At 34.8% G+C, this 19916-nt stretch overlaps 1 protein-coding gene across 1 annotated transcript in view; it reads right to left on the bottom strand.

Annotated features, from left to right (window-relative positions):
• LOC129001941 (protein dimmed-like) overlaps positions 1 to 19916 on the bottom strand; it is a 196146-nt gene that overhangs the window by 126799 nt on the left and 49431 nt on the right. The window lies entirely within an intron of this gene.

Below are 19916 nucleotides of genomic sequence, written 5' to 3' on the forward strand. Positions count from 1 at the left end.
ATATTTCAACATGTTGTACTAGTCGAAGTGTTTTAGTAATATATCATTATTACTTGGACGTAAAATAAACTATTTTCGGTGTGAGTTTAGGTTTAATTTGAAAACAAGCGAGGGCTGAAAAGACACCTTTAGTCCGTATGGTTTAAAAAAATTCTACAACTAGTTCACATATATTTGATGTCCACTCTAGAACCTAAAGATTGACGTTAAAACATTTACCGGTTTTTTACACTTGGGAAAGTTGAAGGAGTTTGGAGAGATAACTTATGTCAAGCCGCGTATATCACGCCGCCATTTTGTGATGTGACAACAATCAATTATGTCAAGCCAGTTCCAATCAGACCTCAACCTCGGGTCGAACTCAATACACGTCAACACAAATACATCACCGAACTCTTCTGGTCTGTAGTGGTCACGCTTTACAAACTTTATCGTTCAATTTGTTTAACAAATAATTATTCATAGTTAAATTAAGTTTTAATCGAATAAATATTCGATTTAAATATTCGTAAATACGCAAACAGATTTTTATTTTTAATTAAAAACAAATAATGATTGCAATCTACATGATCTGATGTAAACAGATATTGAATGTTATAGTTAATTAAGGAAGCAGTTGAATACGTAGTTACCATTACTTTTGAATGTTGATAGAAGACCTGAATAAACCCCACTGTAAAATAATATCCATGTTTTCATGTGTGGTTATATTCAGATAATCATATACGCAGTCGATGCCATATATATTTATATCTATTATTAAGTTTTAGAATGTGCACTGTGGCGTTTTGTTATATAGTCGTTGGACGATATAACAGATAAATTAATTGATATGCTTTACTCCAAAATGCACTCGAGAACACTGGACATAAAAATAATGTCACATTTACCCCAGATAAACCATAAAATGACAAATCTTTAAGGAAATATGAGTATTCCGATACTGTAGTAAAGGTTAACGGAAATTGTGTTGTTACCTATGTGGTATGTATGCTTGTTCTGTATTTTTAGCAGAAACGTCCCCATCAACGTTTTGTTATGAACGAGTAATAACAAAATAATTTATTATGATCTGTCTACCTGGGAATGGTTTCTTAAGAAACGCAAAAACACATATCCCCTGAATCATTACCAAATAACTGTCAAAAGTATAATCACTATTTCCGATACTTTGAAGCAAAAGTGAGGTGGATCGAGGTCCAATAAACTGTAAAAGACCCTATCTCATTTCATCACTGCCGCTTTGTTGCAATATATCTCCCGGCACAGGAACCTTACAAGTCTTCACGGTGAAACTTTCTTGTATCATATTGATAATTTCGGTTTCAACAAACTTACAAAAAATAGCTTAACACATGTTCAATTTATTTTGTATTGTTTTAGCTCTGGGATGTGACTAGGTATTTAGAGATAATTTAGACAAATTCAGTTTTTACATCTATATCTATAAAAGAGAAACTGTATGCATGTATTTATGTACAGTATGGAATCCGAAACCGCTCAACAGATTGTAATGAAACTTTCAGGCATTATTAAAGGATGGTTTGTGTGAAGTTTTGAGCAGATCCGTCAAAAGGGCTCCGCCCCAGAGGATTTTAAGGGGTCCATTGTCAGATTTTTTGGAACTACAATGTTTAAAAATAAATATAAAAAAGCTGATGTTTACTTTCACGAACTGTTGGTTTAAATAATCAAAACATTCTGTATTAGTCATGATTTGGAATAGTGCCACAATATTTCCAGAGAATGCTATTTTACTTTTAGATCAGTACAAATATATTAAATCCCTATCGCAGCACACCTGTGCACTCAAAAACTTTTAAATTCTCCCCTACTGTATTAAATATGTAAACATAAAAGTAAAAACCTTTATCAAAGCAAAAACTCATATATTCATACACCTAAAAAAATGATAGGCTATAGCTTGTAAAGAAGAAAAATGACCATTTAAAATAATAGTTGTTATCACGGCAACGTGCGCCGGGTAACTGCTATTTGATAAATAAATGTATTATTAAAAACAATGTATAATTCATGGGATTCTTATACAAGGTTCTGACGTAGATTATTTCCGAAACGCATTTAGCTCTCTGTTTATTATATTGTATAATAAGCTATTGTGTTATATACGAATTTATGTTAGTGTATTTATGCCGGACATTTGTTTTGACCAGATGGTTTGTCAAAAGTTTGTATAGATGTACTAATATTTGACAGTACAATGACAATATATGTTGTGGTACCGATACTACGTTAAAAATCCAGTGTATCTAGACATTTAGATTCACGGCAAAATTATTTTAGATGAAATCATGCAGTCAAACAAAAAAAAACTTTTCGGGAATGTTAGACTACTTACAGCGATTACATACACACAAAATGGTTGATATATTAACTATAAAATAAGCTTTTTATAAGGTTATATTTGAACTGCATTTTGAAATTAGTACATTATAACAATATTTATATTGATTTGTTTTCTACACAAATGTACAACTCATAAGCAATTGATTTACGAGCAAGGACGACAATTTTTAATTAATCGTCTACAAAGGTGATCCATCTTATGTCAGTGTTTCCATGGCAACGGGCAGAGTTTTGCAAGGAAAATATTTATTTATGGTTTGCAATGATTTAGTGATATTTACAATTAAAAAGGAAATATTATAGGCAGTTTTCGGTTGTGAAATAAATATCACATTTTGTATTAAATGTTTGTTTGGGCCAACTAGCTAGGAATACAATGGGTGGCATAAAATTAGCCCTAAAACCAATTTATTTTACGTGTATTTTAGGAGGTATCAGTTCAAATTGTTGCTACAAGAAAGCTAAAATATACTTTTTGACAAGCTTTCTTGTAAAGATTAGGTAGGAAGTTTATCAAATATTGACAAATTTTCAAATTACGTGTGCTTAATTAAATTTGTGAAACTGTCTACAACTATATACATGAGAGGAGATGTTTTTTGGAAACAAAACACTTTCCTGGAATTTATATAAACATATAGACTATGTGTCAGGTATTCTCATAGGTAGCTGTAAGATACCTAGAAAAATACGTCTAATAATAATTTAAAAGTTATATTAGAAGTTCTTTTTGATTTTAGGTAATTTAATAACACGTTTAATGCTGATTAAGAAGATTTTCTGTAAAATACGAATGGATAAGTTATAAATTCTGAATTCAGTTCCTTTGATAATTTATTAATGTACAAAACGTAGATCGTTGTCTTCGATATTTCCATTTACTAATTTTGGAATGACATTTACTATTGACCTGTTTATAAAACACATTAAACACGATTGTAAACTCGCTCTGGTCGTGGGTTGTGTTGCAACAGAGTTGCAAGCTAATATATATTATGTAAGAAAAGTGTTTTTACGACAACGAAAATGTCTTTGTTCCTCGTTTGCTTTCTTCAACCAACAATAATTGTAAAACCTTAAGGGTTTGTTCAAAAATTAAAAAAATAATTAATACAACTCACCATCAGAAACAATACGCCTTCATGGCCCTGCATGAAACTTCAAGATTGATGAGAACGGGCGATGTGACTGACACAAACTTTAAGCTCTTTCCTGACTTTGCAAATTAAGTTATGGAACCTTCATCCTTCCTGAAACTATGAAATCTCTGACCGAATAAGAGCCTGGAAAGAAAATAAAAACGTTGCACATAAACTCTGTTCTGCTAGAGATATTAAGAAGTTAAATAATATTAGATTTACCATGACGATTTACCAACATGAAAATTGCCTAAAAAAGATTATATTGTATCTAAAATATTATTGTATCTAAAAAAGATACAATAATATTCAATCAACAATCATATTTTATTAAATTTTAAATATTTAAAAAATACTCCTCAACTAAAACACCATTGCACGAAGGTTTGTTGTGAGTAGAATAGCATAAAATCATTTTTATAGATACCTGTATAATTTTTATGTTAAAATATGTTGCAACACAGTTAAATAGATTGATCAAATAATAAACCTATAATTAGACAAATAATCCACGAAACACAGCACAAAAATTTAAAGATGCAACACTTTCACAATATCTAAAATAAATTAATAAATCAATGTATAAAATCAAATGTACCGTAAACATTAATCTTGTTTAAAAACATAATGTTTTTCGTGCCAAACAAGCGAATCAAACTTTAAAATCCTTTAAATACTTTCAGCTTACTCAAAGGTTTTTCTTACCTCCGCATTTCAAATACGCTCCAAACTGTTTTGGCTTGAAAAATGGTTGATGTTATTTTTTTATCTGCTTTTAGTGGTCGATTCAAACAATAATAATAATGGTTCAAAGGAAAATATGAGATACTTGAGTAGGTATCAGAGCTTTATTCTACCCTCTAATACCAGCTATCAAAAATATTGTTCTTATTTTGAACTCTATTACAAGTAATAACAAATTAACTGTAAAAAATAACACAGTTACAAAAATAAAAACTCTTTATACGTTCAGTATTTTTTATACTCTTTAATATTTCACAATCATTGTTTTATACGTTTGTATATAGGGCAATATAAAACCAACAGATTAATAACGGTTAAACGATTATAGCAGATTTGATATGTTAGTAAAACCATTACAAGATCAAAAGATTGTAATGTCAAAGGTGATAAATATTTTTTTACATTTGGAACTCATTAAAAAATCTGAAGTGTAAGTTGACTGTTTGATAACACAATTTAATAATTATCTTGCAATACTTTCCAAATAACTTACCCTATTGTGTGCAAATCTTATGAAAAATTGTAAAAGGTGTTCTTTAGCGTCAAAGATATCGTGTAACAAAGGGGGAAAAGATGAGCTTTGCGGCCCTCTTTTAGCGTTTATTATCAAGAGAAACTCAATCCATCTTGTCTCCCTGTGCCGTTATTTAAATATATTCGTTTTTCTTCTGTTTTACGCTACTTTTAATACTTTATCCAAAAAAGCCATTTGAAAATAGTATATATACTTTCATATTTTTATTACTGAAGAATAAAAACATCATAGTTTGCAATCGTTAAGTTAATTTGGTGTTTATTAGTTGTAACAAATTAATATGTAATTTGTAATTGATTTTAGGGTTTTGTTTATTCTCCCAATAAATCAATGCTATTTAGAAGTAATTTAAATTTTTTATAGCATTTTAATTTGATGTAAAACAAGTGTAATCGAATTGACGATCTAGCTACACATTTCCATGTCGTCATGCCATGCTACAGTTCAGGTTGTGTGCATGTGCAATCCGTATGTACACGACAGATTCTGTGTACTGTACACGTTTACACAAACACGCCAGATAATGTGTACTTGGTGTCGAATACGAATAACATGACAACTGGTTACCGTGTGTAACTGTAAAACTTTGAATATCAGTATTGATATTATTGTTGTTGACGTTGTGTTAGTATACTTTTGTTCTCAGTTCTAAACTCTGATGAAGCCAATCGCTAACACGTTATGTGATAAATCGTTGCTCGTTGGCTTGGAGCTCCCTTTAAAACTGTGAGTTCACGTATTTTTAAATAAATAATGGATAGGTCGTCACACAATGAGCGTCGTTGCTGTTAACTTAAGCGTGTTGTTGCTTATAGCTTATTAACTAAAAACCAAATTTTATTGATCCATACAAAGTAAACATGCAATCTTCATTGCTACATTTCAAGAATCGTAATGGTAACCCTGATTGTTATTTGATGATTCATCTATCTTTAAACTTATTATCCGTGGTAATGTATCCCTGAGTTTACATAACTGAAAGAGAATCTCATATAGAGATTAAGTACATTGACCCTTAAAGGAAGTAAAATGCTGATTCACCTTGTTATCACCTTGTAAGTATGTATTAAGTATACAGTATATACTGAAGGTACGCAAAAAATCCAGTTTGGGAAATACCGTTTGGGGGTCCTAAAACTTGCTTTAGTTTCTTTCACGTCATAATATTATGTGTTCTTGTTTTTAGTTTTTGTTTGCCATGGACTCCAATTATTAGTATCTACTTCCATAAATATGAAATAAGGACTTTGAAGACCGGTGCAAATCAAAATATTTGAGCAGTTTTATAGCAATGGCACATTTTGAAACAAATAGTGTTCCATATTTAAAAAAAAAATTAGCATAATGGGATGATGGAGGATTAGTGATAAGTGAGAGTGTGCGGAAGAGATATGAGTGGTTGAGAGGTGGTTATAACAGTAGGAATCGAAAACCATTCAACCAACTAATGTTTTGACCACTTGATGGGTATGCTATGTAGGCCTACTCCAATAAGAAAATGACGTTTTGAAAACGTCTGAAGTCGTAGTGTGGTGAAAATATCTTTATAACAAGCAATACCTTTTGACAAAAGCATCTTGATCATATTTCAAATGCTAAGTACCCTGATAAATTATTGCTTACAAGTATTCCCTTATAGGTTTTGTTATTTGCTACATTTGTGTTTAATATAATCTTTATTGGAAATAGCCTCTAAAAATAATATAAAAATTTAATTATCGGCTAGTATCGTCATCCATTGTGGCTGTTGTAGTTGTTTTTGGAGGGTTTCTTTATAACAGAGATAGATTGTAACAAAACAGAAAAGGATGATCTTTGCAGGATTCCCTTTACGGTTCGTAGAACTTCAGCTAGTTTCTCTTATACCCACATAGTGTTTCTACATAAACAAGTTAGTCGTGTTTTCTTCAAAATGCACGTAAATATTAGATTGTACAAAATAAACTGTTAACAAATATACTAAATGGCTATCGGTATGATTTATAAGTATGTTTTCAAAGTAAATTACTTACACACCTAACAGCTATTCAAAGATAGATTTTCTAGCTCAAAAGTAATAATTTAAGTTCCTAGATTCAAAAATAAGTTTAGAATGTTACTGTATTTTTTGTAAAGTAAATAGGTCTTTGATACCTTGGTCAAAATTTATATTAAACTGTGTATAGTGTATTAAATTGAATCATTTAATGCAGCCTCATTTTGCAAAAGTTCAAATCAAACACACTATCAATTTCGATAATATTTTTAAACATTCAGTCATTTAACATGAGTAGTATATATATCTGCGTCCTACTTAGGGATCCAATAAGGCGTCTTATGGGAATGGATCCCTAAACATTCGGGATCTGTCCCCCCACCACTCTACCATCCGAGATCCCCCCCACTATCAAAGATGGTATCGCGAGGATACGATACTTATGTTTATTCGGGGGTATGGGTTTGCCTCCCTCCCCCCCCCATCGCTTGTAAAGAAGTAACGATCAAGGTATTAACGATCATAGGCTAGGATATTTATGTTTATTCGGGGGTTTGCGTTCCTAAAAATCCCCCCCCCCATCGCTTGAAAATGAGTAATTAACGATCAAGGTATTAAACGATCATAGGCTAGGATACTGATGTTTATTCGGGAGTTTGGGTTATTATACCTAAAAATCCCCCCTCCATCGCTTGAAAATAATTAACGATTAATCAAGGTATTAACGATCATAGGCTAGGATACTGATGTTTATTTAAGGGTATGGGCTTGCATCCCTAAAAAATCCCCCTCCCAATCGCTCGAAAATTAGTAATTAATGATCAAGGTATCAATTATCATGGATTTAAAAGAAAAATATAAAGGAGAAAAATTGAAGTTTTAACGATGTCTTATAATTAAAATTGTTTAACTAATAAATTCATTGTTATTAAATGGATTATTAAGTTTTAAGTAAACGTAGTATCAGGAGTGTAGGGTTAGACAACTGCTTTGGAAATTAATTTTGATGTGTGTTGGATTTAAACACACCTGTTGTTCATTTACTACTTGAAGTGAAGATATTATTGGCTCTTTGTGTATATTTCTGTTGATTTTTTTGTTAAAGCCTATTTATATTGCTGAAAGGTTGCTCATATTCAGTGTACATAATCAAATAAATGCTATTGTAGCTGGTTTTCTTCAAAATTTCTGAGTTAAACATTAAGGTTATGATATATTAAGTGATTCCGGAGTCTGCGAATGTTTTACCTGTATCAGGCGATCAGAAGTGGTCAGCAAACTGGTTTTACGGCAAACACTCGAGTCTCTTATAGTAGTTTTTCTACCAGCATGAGATGCTAATCTTGAGCTAATGAACTTTTATCTCAACTTACAAGTGTTTAAATAGCGTTGAAACGATAGGGTTAATAACTGTTCAACGCTTTTACATCGATAGATGGTGTCATGGTGCTTGTTAGGTGATTTCAAAACAGTTATCTAAGCTATAGCATAGATAAAACATGGCTATAGGCTTAGTGATCGATTCAAAATGCTGTAAAACAGTAGATCAACTTCCATGTCTAAAGAATCTTTATGCTACCAGTTCTGATTTGTACCTCACCTGTGAATAATATCATAGACAAAAAGAATTTTTGTCTATGATAATATGTAGAGTTTTATTGTGTTTACAGTGGTCATCACTGTTGTCCAGCTGAGTCCCAAAAGTAGATTATCAAGGCGGAGATATCATGCAGTTATCAAGTGAACAATAGACTTTTTTCGGTCATGGTTTACACATGTATTTCAACATTTTATCCATACAAGGAGCTCCAAATTGCTTAAAATAATAAGGAACAACTGGAGTTATATTGGAAAAAACACCACGTTGGGAGTTATTTTGGGAACGGATGTAGTTACGCCCTTAACTGACCAAATGGCAATCAAAGGTTTTATACAGAGTTTTTCAAAATTTGAATTTAATATTGGCCGTCTTCCTGTGTTGGTAGTGATATTTTCATTATATTGCTGGTTAAAACTGCATCTCTGCCTGTATCAGGGGAGAAGAGGCGAGCAGCAAACTAGTTCAGCAAACACTGATGCTCTTACCACAACATTATTACTTTGATGTTCAAAAGTGATCAAATTCATAACGGTTTTGTGGAAGTGGTGTTCTGCTATAATAATGTTAGTGTTCAAATTACCAACATCAGTGACTCAGCTATTGCGAGTAACCGAAATAGTCATCTGTGTTGAACAAACTACCAGTTCTGATAACTCACTTAGGAAACCAAAAAGTGTAGAGTTATAATGTGTAACTTGTGATATCATGTCAGAGTCAAAAGGAGAACCAGGCAGAATTGTATGTAGTGTACCGATTTTGTTGTAAAAAGGCAACAAATCAATACAGGGTAACGCGAAGAACAGTCAGCTGGTTTAAACAATAGATCAGTATAGACCAGAATGCACCACGCACTAAAGTAGGAGAGGGGATAAGGTCTAGCCGGATGGTCACTTGCTTCCAGCAGTCCCAGTTCCTATCCAAATCTCATCGTAGCTAGTTCGGTAAAATTGTTTTTCGTTCGTGGAAATTAAATTCATTTCGCGGCGTTTGGTCGGGCAATCTTATTTTTCCTTAAAATCGTACAGCCTATATCCCTAAGGGATATAATTGCCCCGCGATTGGAAATTAGTATCAGTGTCATTGTCAGAAAGTGAAAAAGTTCGTTACCGGCCAACGCAGTTCCGCCATTTGAAAATTACACGTTCGTTTCACGAGTTCAATTGATCGCGTCTTGTAGAATACCGGCTAGTTACATTTCCCAATCCCTTCCCCTTTATTTGTGTCATATTTGTGGACGTCCAAACTGTAAGTAATTTGTATTATTTATTTGTTAATTTAAGATTTCAGTGAGTCGCACCTTTGAAAATTTTTCCTGTCTTGTTTTGTCATTTCATGCAGAGTAAGCACATGTTCATAGGTTCAAATTCAAATCACTGATTTTCACATCCATTCATATTGTAGCAATCCGCTTTATTAATTAGATTGTAACAACCCTATAGTATTAAGAATAAATAGGTAAAAATGTTTTTATAGGGCAATTCAGAGTTATTTAATAAGATTTTTATAGTGTTGGAATTTTACACAGAGTCATTGTTAATTTTCATTGTTGAGCAAATGGTACAATTCTTTTAAAGAGTGTCACAGTCAGTATCTTTTGGGGGAAACAAATTATTATCAGAGAAGGGAGCAGGTAGCTGGTTCGATTGATACGGAAGTGTTGTTGGAAGTTGTGCCAGTTTGAACATAGATGAACCACCAAAGTGCCAAATTAGCTATAAAATAATAAAGCAACATTCTGATAAACATTACTACGATTGAATACAATATTGTTCAATCAGTTGGACTGCGAGACGACCTTCGTTTTTAATCGTTGGCCAACGAAAGGATTTGCTTGGTACAGGTCATCTCAACCATTAGATTAAATACCACTCTTCCATTGATACTTTCGAGATCGGTGTGAAACCGCACCATACCTCCCCTTTGATAAATCCATTCAACAGTTTCAATAAATTTCCAACTGATTGTGTATCTCTAGGTCATTTTTACTTGAAAGAACACAACAACGACTGTAATCTGAAATAAGTGTATTATTAAAATTCTGTGCAATAAACTCCAATTGTTACTCACTTTTAGTTCTCAATAACCTTGGTATTCTAGTATATGCAATAGTATTTAATTGATAAACAAAAGGTAATTCAGTAAATCATAAGCCACTACAAAAGATTCACCTTTTAAGTGCAACACTAGTCACTAGTGTAGTAGTGAGCAAGTAAATTCAGTGTAGAATTAAGACTGGTAAATTGATCTCATTAAAGGTATTACTTTATTGGAAGAACTACAAACAGTGCCAGGGGCGTCCCCTAAGGACCTTTGGGGAATATTTATATTTTGCAGGGTCCACTCATATTTTTCAATAACATCAAGCTTCCACTGCCAAAAAGCTCTGTCTGATATTTTTATTTTCTAGAGTTCTTCCAACCTAGGGGCAACCAACATTTGTAAAGAATTCATTAAAGAGCATTGCAAGGAGTAAATATATTTAAATATAATATTTAAATATAAGAAAGTCAAAGTTTTTCTTTACAAATAAACGATATCATCGCGTGATCTCTTGGTACTGTTTGTGTCTGTGCGATTCACTGAAATTGTTTAGATTATAAGAAATTCTATTGTTATTGCCATCGTCATTGTGTATTGTGCTGTAATTAATTGTCAATTGGTTTTTGTCATCGTGGAATATTCATTTTGTTAAAGTCAGATATATCACCGTAAATCGAATTATTTTCCTAGCGAAAAAAAATGCACCAACAATTTGGGCCTGGGTATAATACAACTGCGAATGACCGACGTGACCGTAGGTTAAGGAGAAATTTAGGGGAATTAATCGATTTAAATGCAACGATCAACCATAACAATGAACTAGTTCCACCAAATGACAATGGAGCTAATTTAGGTAGACAAAATTCCGATTGTCGTTTACCGATCGTGAACGATGACGAACCGTCGCCAAGTAGACAAAATTCCGATTGTCGTTTACCGATCGTAAACGATGACCAACCATCGCCAATTAGACAAAATTCTAATAGTTGTTTAATGGACCTAAACAACCACGAATTGACTGAAATACTATCAAGTACGTCGAATATAAATCAAAACAACAGTCATGCCAATAGCTCATCGTATGTGGATATTCAACCTTCGAACGAGTGTGTGAGAGAGAGAGAGATAGCGAATGCACAACAACGCGCGTCATTTCCTGTAGCGACTGGTTCTCTGTCTACTGTTGCCCCGGCCAGTGCCACTGTACAGTCGCAACACACCCCCACTGACCATACCCAACACCCACACCCACACACTCGACCTCTCACATACACTCACCATGACACACACGTACACGCTCACGCATACAATGTCAGTCAATCACTTTCCAAAACTGATCAAATCGTGGTAATTGAATTAATTAATAAATTGAACATAGTCGACGGCACAGATGAACTTGAATTAATTTCATTTCTCAAAAACATCAAACCAATATTTGATATTTCTCCGAATTGTCATACAGAGATCATTAAACTTATTATCCCTAAGGTCAAAGGTCAAATGTTCCAATTGTTCTTAGAAGCAGTATCAAGTAACGCACGCTGGAATGTCTTACACGACGAGATATTACACCGATTTATTCCGTCAATTAGGCGACGAGAGATTGCATCGTTTGAGTTAGATCGACCACAACAACCGAATGAAACTTTTTCAGAATACGTCGATCACATCATATCTATCGCATTCGCTTTAAAATCGTCAATGTCAGAAGGCGAGGTGATTGAGATTGCTTTGACAAAATGTAATCCAACTGTTCGAAGTCATTTTTCGTTCGGTCAAATGCCGCAAAGCTTATTTGAGCTAAAATCATTCGCAAATAGAATCACTAGTTCAATGCGTGCCGAAGAGAGATATTTTGGTAATGCAAATCGACGCCCTTTGATTAATTCGTCGCCTAGGGTTGTAAACCAAACTCGTCATAATCCAACTACGTCGTCAAACGATCTACGTAATAGACCCAGGGAAAGGATCGTAAAATGTTATCGTTGTCAAGGTGAAGGTCATATCGCTAGGAACTGTAGGGTTTCTTTAAACTAGATTCCGATGTTGTCAAGGGCACACAACGTCGAACTGTAAAGTTATCGCCCAACAAAAGCATGCAAGCAACAGATGTATCCGCGAAACTGCCGTTGATTAAGGTATTGTTTGGAAACAATATAGATTGCCTATCGCTGATAGACACTGGCAGTAGTAGGTCATTGATTAGTAAAACACTTTTTAATAAGTTGAAAAGTGCGAATTTGATCAAACAGTCAAGTAAAATTAATCAGTCAGTAGAGGTCGCGAACCGTCAGAAGATAACTGTACGGATGGAGGTCAAAGTTCATTTTAAGATAGATAATCTGTCATGGGACTACAATTTCTGGGTAGTTAATCAACTTCCGTTACAGTTAATCTTGGGGTACGATTTTATGAAGTTTGCGCGAATGTCCGTGAATTTAGGTGATTCAACAGCGGAGTTTAAGTTTAGGGAGAGTATTAAATCATATTGTTTGATAGGAGAAGGAGAGATCCCAAATTGTGATAAACCCGATCTGGGTGACTCACCGCTCACGGAAGTCGAACGAAACACCTTCGAAAATCTGCTACGACAGTTTAGCGACGTTGTCACAGACAGAATCGGCTTAGCAAAGACTGAGCCTTACAAAATTCGTTTTAGTAAGGATATTGTGCCATTCCGACAAAGACCTTACCACGTCCAGCCAGATAAGATGGTAATAATGAGAAATACTGTGCAACAATTACTAGATGAAGGGGTAATAGAAAAAAGTGTTTCAGAGTTCAGTTCTAGCGCCTTCCTAAGACCAAAAAAGGAACCCGGGAAATTTAGATTGGTAGTCAATTATAAAGAATTAAATAAGTTTATTGAAATGGACAGTTTCCCACAACCAGAAGTAGATAAAGTTTTTCCTTACTTTAAAGATGCTCGTTATTTCACTACACTTGATTTGAACAATAGCTATTACCAATGCCTCTTACACCCTGATAGTAGGAAATACGCCGCTTTCAATGTAGGATATGCCTTATATCAGCCTCGTACTTGTCCCCAAGGAATAAAAATCGGCAGCCAGGTGTTAGGACGCATAGTCGACGAAATGCTAGGAGACTTAAAATTTAAATGTGTAATAAACTTTGTCGACGACCTCTGCATTTATAGCGCAAACCCACAGGACCATTACAATGACTTGAAAATGGTTTTGGAACGTCTAAGAGCCGCCGGACTTACGATCAAACCCAGCAAAGTCACCTTGGCAAAGAGGGGCATGCGTTTCCTGTCACACATAGTAAAGGATGGTAAACTATATGTGGACGATACTAAAGCTGAGGTTATTAGTAATTTTCCTCGACCACGCAATTTAAAGGGTGTACAAAGATTTATCGGCATGGCTGCTTTTTATGCCAAGTTCATACCTAATTTCTCCGAAATCAGCAGACCATTGAACTACTTGAAAAAGAAAGGCGTAAGATTCAGGTGGGGTCCCGATCAACAATCTAGTTTCGACAAAATAAAGCAAACATTGTCCTCGCCCGTCGTACTTCATTTGCCAGACTGGTCGAAAAAATTTATTGTGTCGTGTGACGCAAGTGAAAACGCCGTAGGAATTGTCTTGGAACAGGAAATTAACGGCAATAATGTTCCAATTGCTTTTGCCAGCAAAACGTTCTCAGGTGCTCAATTGAAATACAGCATGTATTTGAAGGAATTTGCCGCTGTATTGTACGGCCTAGAAAAATTCAAAGATTACCTTACTGATAACCCATTCATTCTCAAAACAGATTGTATGGCTGTAACATATGTTATGGGTTCGGACAAGACTACTGGTATGTTAGCGCGTTGGAAGCTACGATTTTCACAATTTCCATGCGAAAAAATCGAGCATTGTAGGGGCACACAAAACATAGTAAGCGACGCTCTAAGCCGGATGTTTGAAGTCAATGAACCACAACAGACTAAAACCCCAGCGCCACAAAGCGACGTTGGCCCCGACCGAGTCAAAGTCAACAAACAAAAGCAGACTAAAACTCCCACATCACAAAATGATGTTGTCCCCGAACAAGTTTTCTTTCTACAACACTTCCCTGAAACTTTTGAGTCACTGAGTTCGAAACAACGCGAAGATCCACAGCTCCTCAATATTATAAATAACATCGAAGATGGAATCGACGTACCAAATTATTTCATAAAAAAGGGTATACTACGTTATCAAAAAAACCCCAGAAATCCGTCTAAAATCGTCGTTCCGACTCAAATGAGGAAAATGCTAATGAAATATTTTCACGACATTTCAATATCCGCTCACTTGGGAATAAAAAAGACTATCGGGCGAATCACACGCGAATTCACTTGGGAGAAAATCTTCGACGAGGTTAAGCAATTTGTCAGGTCATGTAGCCTTTGTCAGCTGTCTAAACCAGCTCAAGCGCTAAATATTGGCCTGATGAATTCTAAACCTCCCGAAAGATGCTTTGAGAGGCTGCACATCGATACCTTTGGACCGTTAATACGAACCGCAAATGGAAATATGTATGCATTAGTGTGTGTTGATACATTTTCGAAGTTCAGTTGGATTATTCCATTAAAAAAGGCGAATTCCAAAACAATCATTGCTGCGCTAAAAGAAAAAATTTTCACCCAACATGGCTTCCCAGAAATAATTGTATCTGACAACGCATCCATTTTTAAGTCTGAAATGTTTAAAAGTTTTCTATTCAGCTTAGGAATAAAACACATCAATACTTCTGTAGCTAGGCCAAACTCAAATCAGTCAGAAAGAGTAAATCGAAACCTGAAAATAGCGTTAAAAATATTCCATTCGCAAACACAAAAACGCTGGGATGAAAATATCGCATATTTAAACATGGGTTTAAATTCAGCCGTCCATGAAACAACCAAAGCGACGCCTGCGCGAATTTTCTTAGGACGAGAAATTAATCATCCATTGCAATTACAGTGGGACATCGATCAGGAAAACGATACCGACGTTACAGAGGATTGTATCGCAAAAATCATGGATAATATTAAATCAGCCCATCGCAAAAGTAGCGCCAGATATAATAAAAATAGGAATCCATCGCCGTTCAAAGAAAACGATTTGGTATTATATAAAAGGTACATACCAAGTAATAAAGCCAACGAAGTATCGCACAAATTGACTCAAACATGGAAAGGTCCATACGTCGTAACCAATGTGTTAAGTCCAGTAAATGTCAGAATTGAATTAGTCGAGGATCCCAGTGTAAATCGAGTAGTTCATGTATGCCAATTGAAAAAATATTACCAGCGGTAGGCGAATCGTATCGTATTGTTTTGTATGTGTTTAAATGTTTAAATGTGGTAACGTAAAAAAAAATTGTAATTGTAAAAAAAATATTGTTGTGAAATGGTAATAGTGAGTGATTTCCCTGACAGTGAAAAATCAATGATGTGCAACGGTGTAAGTGTGCTGGGTGACTCGCAGGCCAGACGGATGTGCGAAACATGGACTATGGACGACCCCAGTGTCAACATCGACACCAGTGGGACTCGAGGCGGATGGACAACTACAAACCTATTATCATCCCTAAAATCCATAATGCCACATCTCTGTAAAACATGCTTTCTAATCATTTCTATCAACGACATATTTAAACGAGTCCCCCCAAATCATATCAAATCAAATATCAAAACCATCACAAAACTCATTAAAGCCAGCAGCAGAAATATCATCATTTCAACCCTCCCCCCCACCCTCAACAATAATCCTCAACATCAAACTCAAATCAAAGAAATCAATATTTTCATTCAATCCTTACACAATCCGCCCAGAGTAAGAATTTTACAATTCCACAAGCTATTCCACCCTTTAAATAGTACACGGACGAAGAAATATTATAAACGTAGATATCCTAATGGAAAAAGGGACATTGTTCACCTGTCACGAGAAGGTTATCGCCTGCTTATCGCATCACTGACAACACTGCTATCGGACCATTGTTGAGCGCTGGCCCACCCCTCCCCGCTGCGCCGCTGACTCACCACTACAAAGGACTACTACGCTGCCGACCAACAACAATGTACGACCCCAGCTGTTCACAACTTCTGACAACACACTCTGCGGGTGGTCACCTTGGTGATACACCAAAATGTTATTCTGTGCGCGGGATGCCTTTGTGTGTTCAATGAGGGAAATGATCAGTTGGTGTCTTGTTACAAAATAGATCATTGTTGTAGTTTAGTATTCTTGTTACCATAATTTGAATTGTTGTCGTTATTGTTGATTGTAAATTGTAATTGTGTTCATGTGTATCGTCGTGGTCCACCGGCTAGACCAAAAATGCTCCGAGGTAGTACGATAGGTTGGACTGTCCTAGGCCGATCACGGATCATTTTTTTCTGCTAGGGGGTATTTTGTACCGATTTTGTTGTAAAAAGGCAACAAATCAATACAGGGTAACGCGAAGAACAGTCAGCTGGTTTAAACAATAGATCAGTATAGACCAGAATGCACCACGCACTAAAGTAGAAGAGGGGATAAGGTCTAGCCGGATGGTCACTTGCTTCCAGCAGTCCCAGTTCCTATCCAAATCTCATCGTAGCTAGTTCGGTAAAATTGTTTTTCGTTCGTGGAAATTAAATTCATTTCGCGGCGTTTGGTCGGGCAATCTTATTTTTCCTTAAAATATAACCTAGGGATGAACGGGGGATATAATTGCCCCGCGATTGGAAATTAGTATCAGTGTCATTGTCAGAAAGTGAAAAAGTTCGTTACCGGCCAACGCAGTTCCGCCATTTGAAAATTACACGTTCGTTTCACGAGTTCAATTGATCGCGTCTTGTAGAATACCGGCTAGTTACATTTCCCAATCCCTTCCCCTTTATTTGTGTCATATTTGTGGACGTCCAAACTGTAAGTAATTTGTGTTATTTATTTGTTAATTTAAGATTTCAGTGAGTCGCACCTTTGAAAATTTTTCCTGTCTTGTTTTGTCATTTCATGCAGAGTAAGCACATGTTCATAGGTTCAAATTCAAATCACTGATTTTCACATCCATTCATATTGTAGCAATCCGCTTTATTAATTAGATTGTAACAACCCTATAGTATTAAGAATAAATAGGTAAAAATGTTTTTATAGGGCAATTCAGAGTTATTTAATAAGATTTTTATAGTGTTGGAATTTTACACAGAGTCATTGTTAATTTTCATTGTTGAGCAAATGGTACAATTCTTTTAAAGAGTGTCACAGTCAGTATCTTTTGGGGGAAACAAATTATTATCAGAGAAGGGAGCAGGTAGCTGGTTCGATTGATACGGAAGTGTTGTTGGAAGTTGTGCCAGTTTGAACATAGATGAACCACCAAAGTGCCAAATTAGCTATAAAATAATAAAGCAACATTCTGATAAACATTACTACGATTGAATACAATATTGTTCAATCAGTTGGACTGCGAGACGACCTTCGTTTTTAATCGTTGGCCAACGAAAGGATTTGCTTGGTACAGGTCATCTCAACCATTAGATTAAATACCACTCTTCCATTGATACTTTCGAGATCGGTGTGAAACCGCACCATACCTCCCCTTTGATAAATCCATTCAACAGTTTCAATAAATTTCCAACTGATTGTGTATCTCTAGGTCATTTTTACTTGAAAGAACACAACAACGACTGTAATCTGAAATAAGTGTATTATTAAAATTCTGTGCAATAAACTCCAATTGTTACTCACTTTTAGTTCTCAATAACCTTGGTATTCTAGTATATGCAATAGTATTTAATTGATAAACAAAAGGTAATTCAGTAAATCATAAGCCACTACAAAAGATTCACCTTTTAAGTGCAACACTAGTCACTAGTGTAGTAGTGAGCAAGTAAATTCAGTGTAGAATTAAGACTGGTAAATTGATCTCATTAAAGGTATTACTTTATTGGAAGAACTACAAACAGTGCCAGGGGCGTCCCCTAAGGACCTTTGGGGAATATTTATATTTTGCAGGGTCCACTCATATTTTTCAATAACATCAAGCTTCCACTGCCAAAAAGCTCTGTCTGATATTTTTATTTTCTAGAGTTCTTCCAACCTAGGGGCAACCAACATTTGTAAAGAATTCATTAAAGAGCATTGCAAGGAGTAAATATATTTAAATATAATATTTAAATATAAGAAAGTCAAAGTTTTTCTTTACAGTAGGCCTAATTCAAAATAGTCTGATGAAATATATGTATTTTAACAAATGGTGTGAGTCTCTTTTTCAACGACATTGCTAATAAGACAACCCAGTCCACCTTGGTGTTTTGATGTACGTTTATGAATATTTATGCAAACCGAGTTTTTTTTTTTCAATTTGATATACTTGAACATCTTCTAGTAAATTTTTAGGGATTTGTATACGCAAAAGCTGGTTCACACTGCGTCTGCCTGTATCAGGAGAGTAGTACTCAAACTGGTTCAGCAAAAACACCAATGCTCGATTTATTTGTCTTGCACCATTCCCAATGTAATCAAGCTTACATCTTTACCTACTTTTATTGTGTTGGTATAGCAGTGTCAATAAACGGCCAATGTTTCTATGGTATTTTGGATGGTACACAACCTTAATTGTTTCAAATGTCCAAGTTTCCTTAATGTCAGATTCGTGCGTATGCAATATGTTGTAAAAAGTCCTTTGGTTGCATTGAAAGAACTCCTTGTATCATCAGTTCTGATATGTATCATGTGTATGAAGCTAAAAATGGAGTTGCATAGACAAAGTTTAAAGCCTAGATGAGTTCTTCGATTGTTACATTGACTTTGAAGTGGAATATTGAAAAAACACCATATCACAAGTATCCTTTCTTGTTTTATATGATCAACGCATGTAACTTTAAGGGTAATGTTCAAACAAGCGTTTCAATGTCCTGACGTTTATGGTAATGGGAAAACCTAGGTTCAAGCTGGGGGTTTGAGATTTTGGGATAGAATAACAGCTATTCGAAAAAAAATATTTAATTGAATCTAACAAACAACAGTATTTTCATAACAAATAAACATTGTATCATTTAAGGAAAAAATGATCAAAAGTTAAACAATCAATTAAGACGCCTGGGAATCCCTCTCTCAAACGATAGTTGATCTCGTCACTGTCGAAACCAGTTTTGGACTATGGTCCCTGAGTCGTGACTATGAGATGAAGTGTCAGATGTTGCTGGGCCAGACTCGTGATCACATGAAAACATAGTGTAAAACATTTGCATTTAATATGTATAATTCATTACTTGAATGCAAAAAGTCTATCATATCAACAATGTTTTGCTTTTGAAATATATGTTTTCCAATACTCGAGCATTCAACAATGTCATTGGTGTTATTAATAAATGAGTTTTGTTGCTTCAGACAATTCATTTCAGATTATGAACAAGTAAATGTGATAATTATGAACTTTTGGTTTAAAAACACCTTAGACCATAAACTAACACAAGTAGACTTCATTGTCAATTTTGAAGCTCGTTTTTTCTGTTTAGTCTAACAGTGGTAAAAACCACGACATCTGCATTGT

Source organism: Macrosteles quadrilineatus, unplaced genomic scaffold (genome assembly GCF_028750875.1).
Source record: "Macrosteles quadrilineatus isolate MER2022 unplaced genomic scaffold, UCM_ALF_1.0 Scaffold_9__3_contigs__length_116548681, whole genome shotgun sequence".
In the NCBI taxonomy this organism is placed as follows: domain Eukaryota; kingdom Metazoa; phylum Arthropoda; class Insecta; order Hemiptera; family Cicadellidae; genus Macrosteles; species Macrosteles quadrilineatus.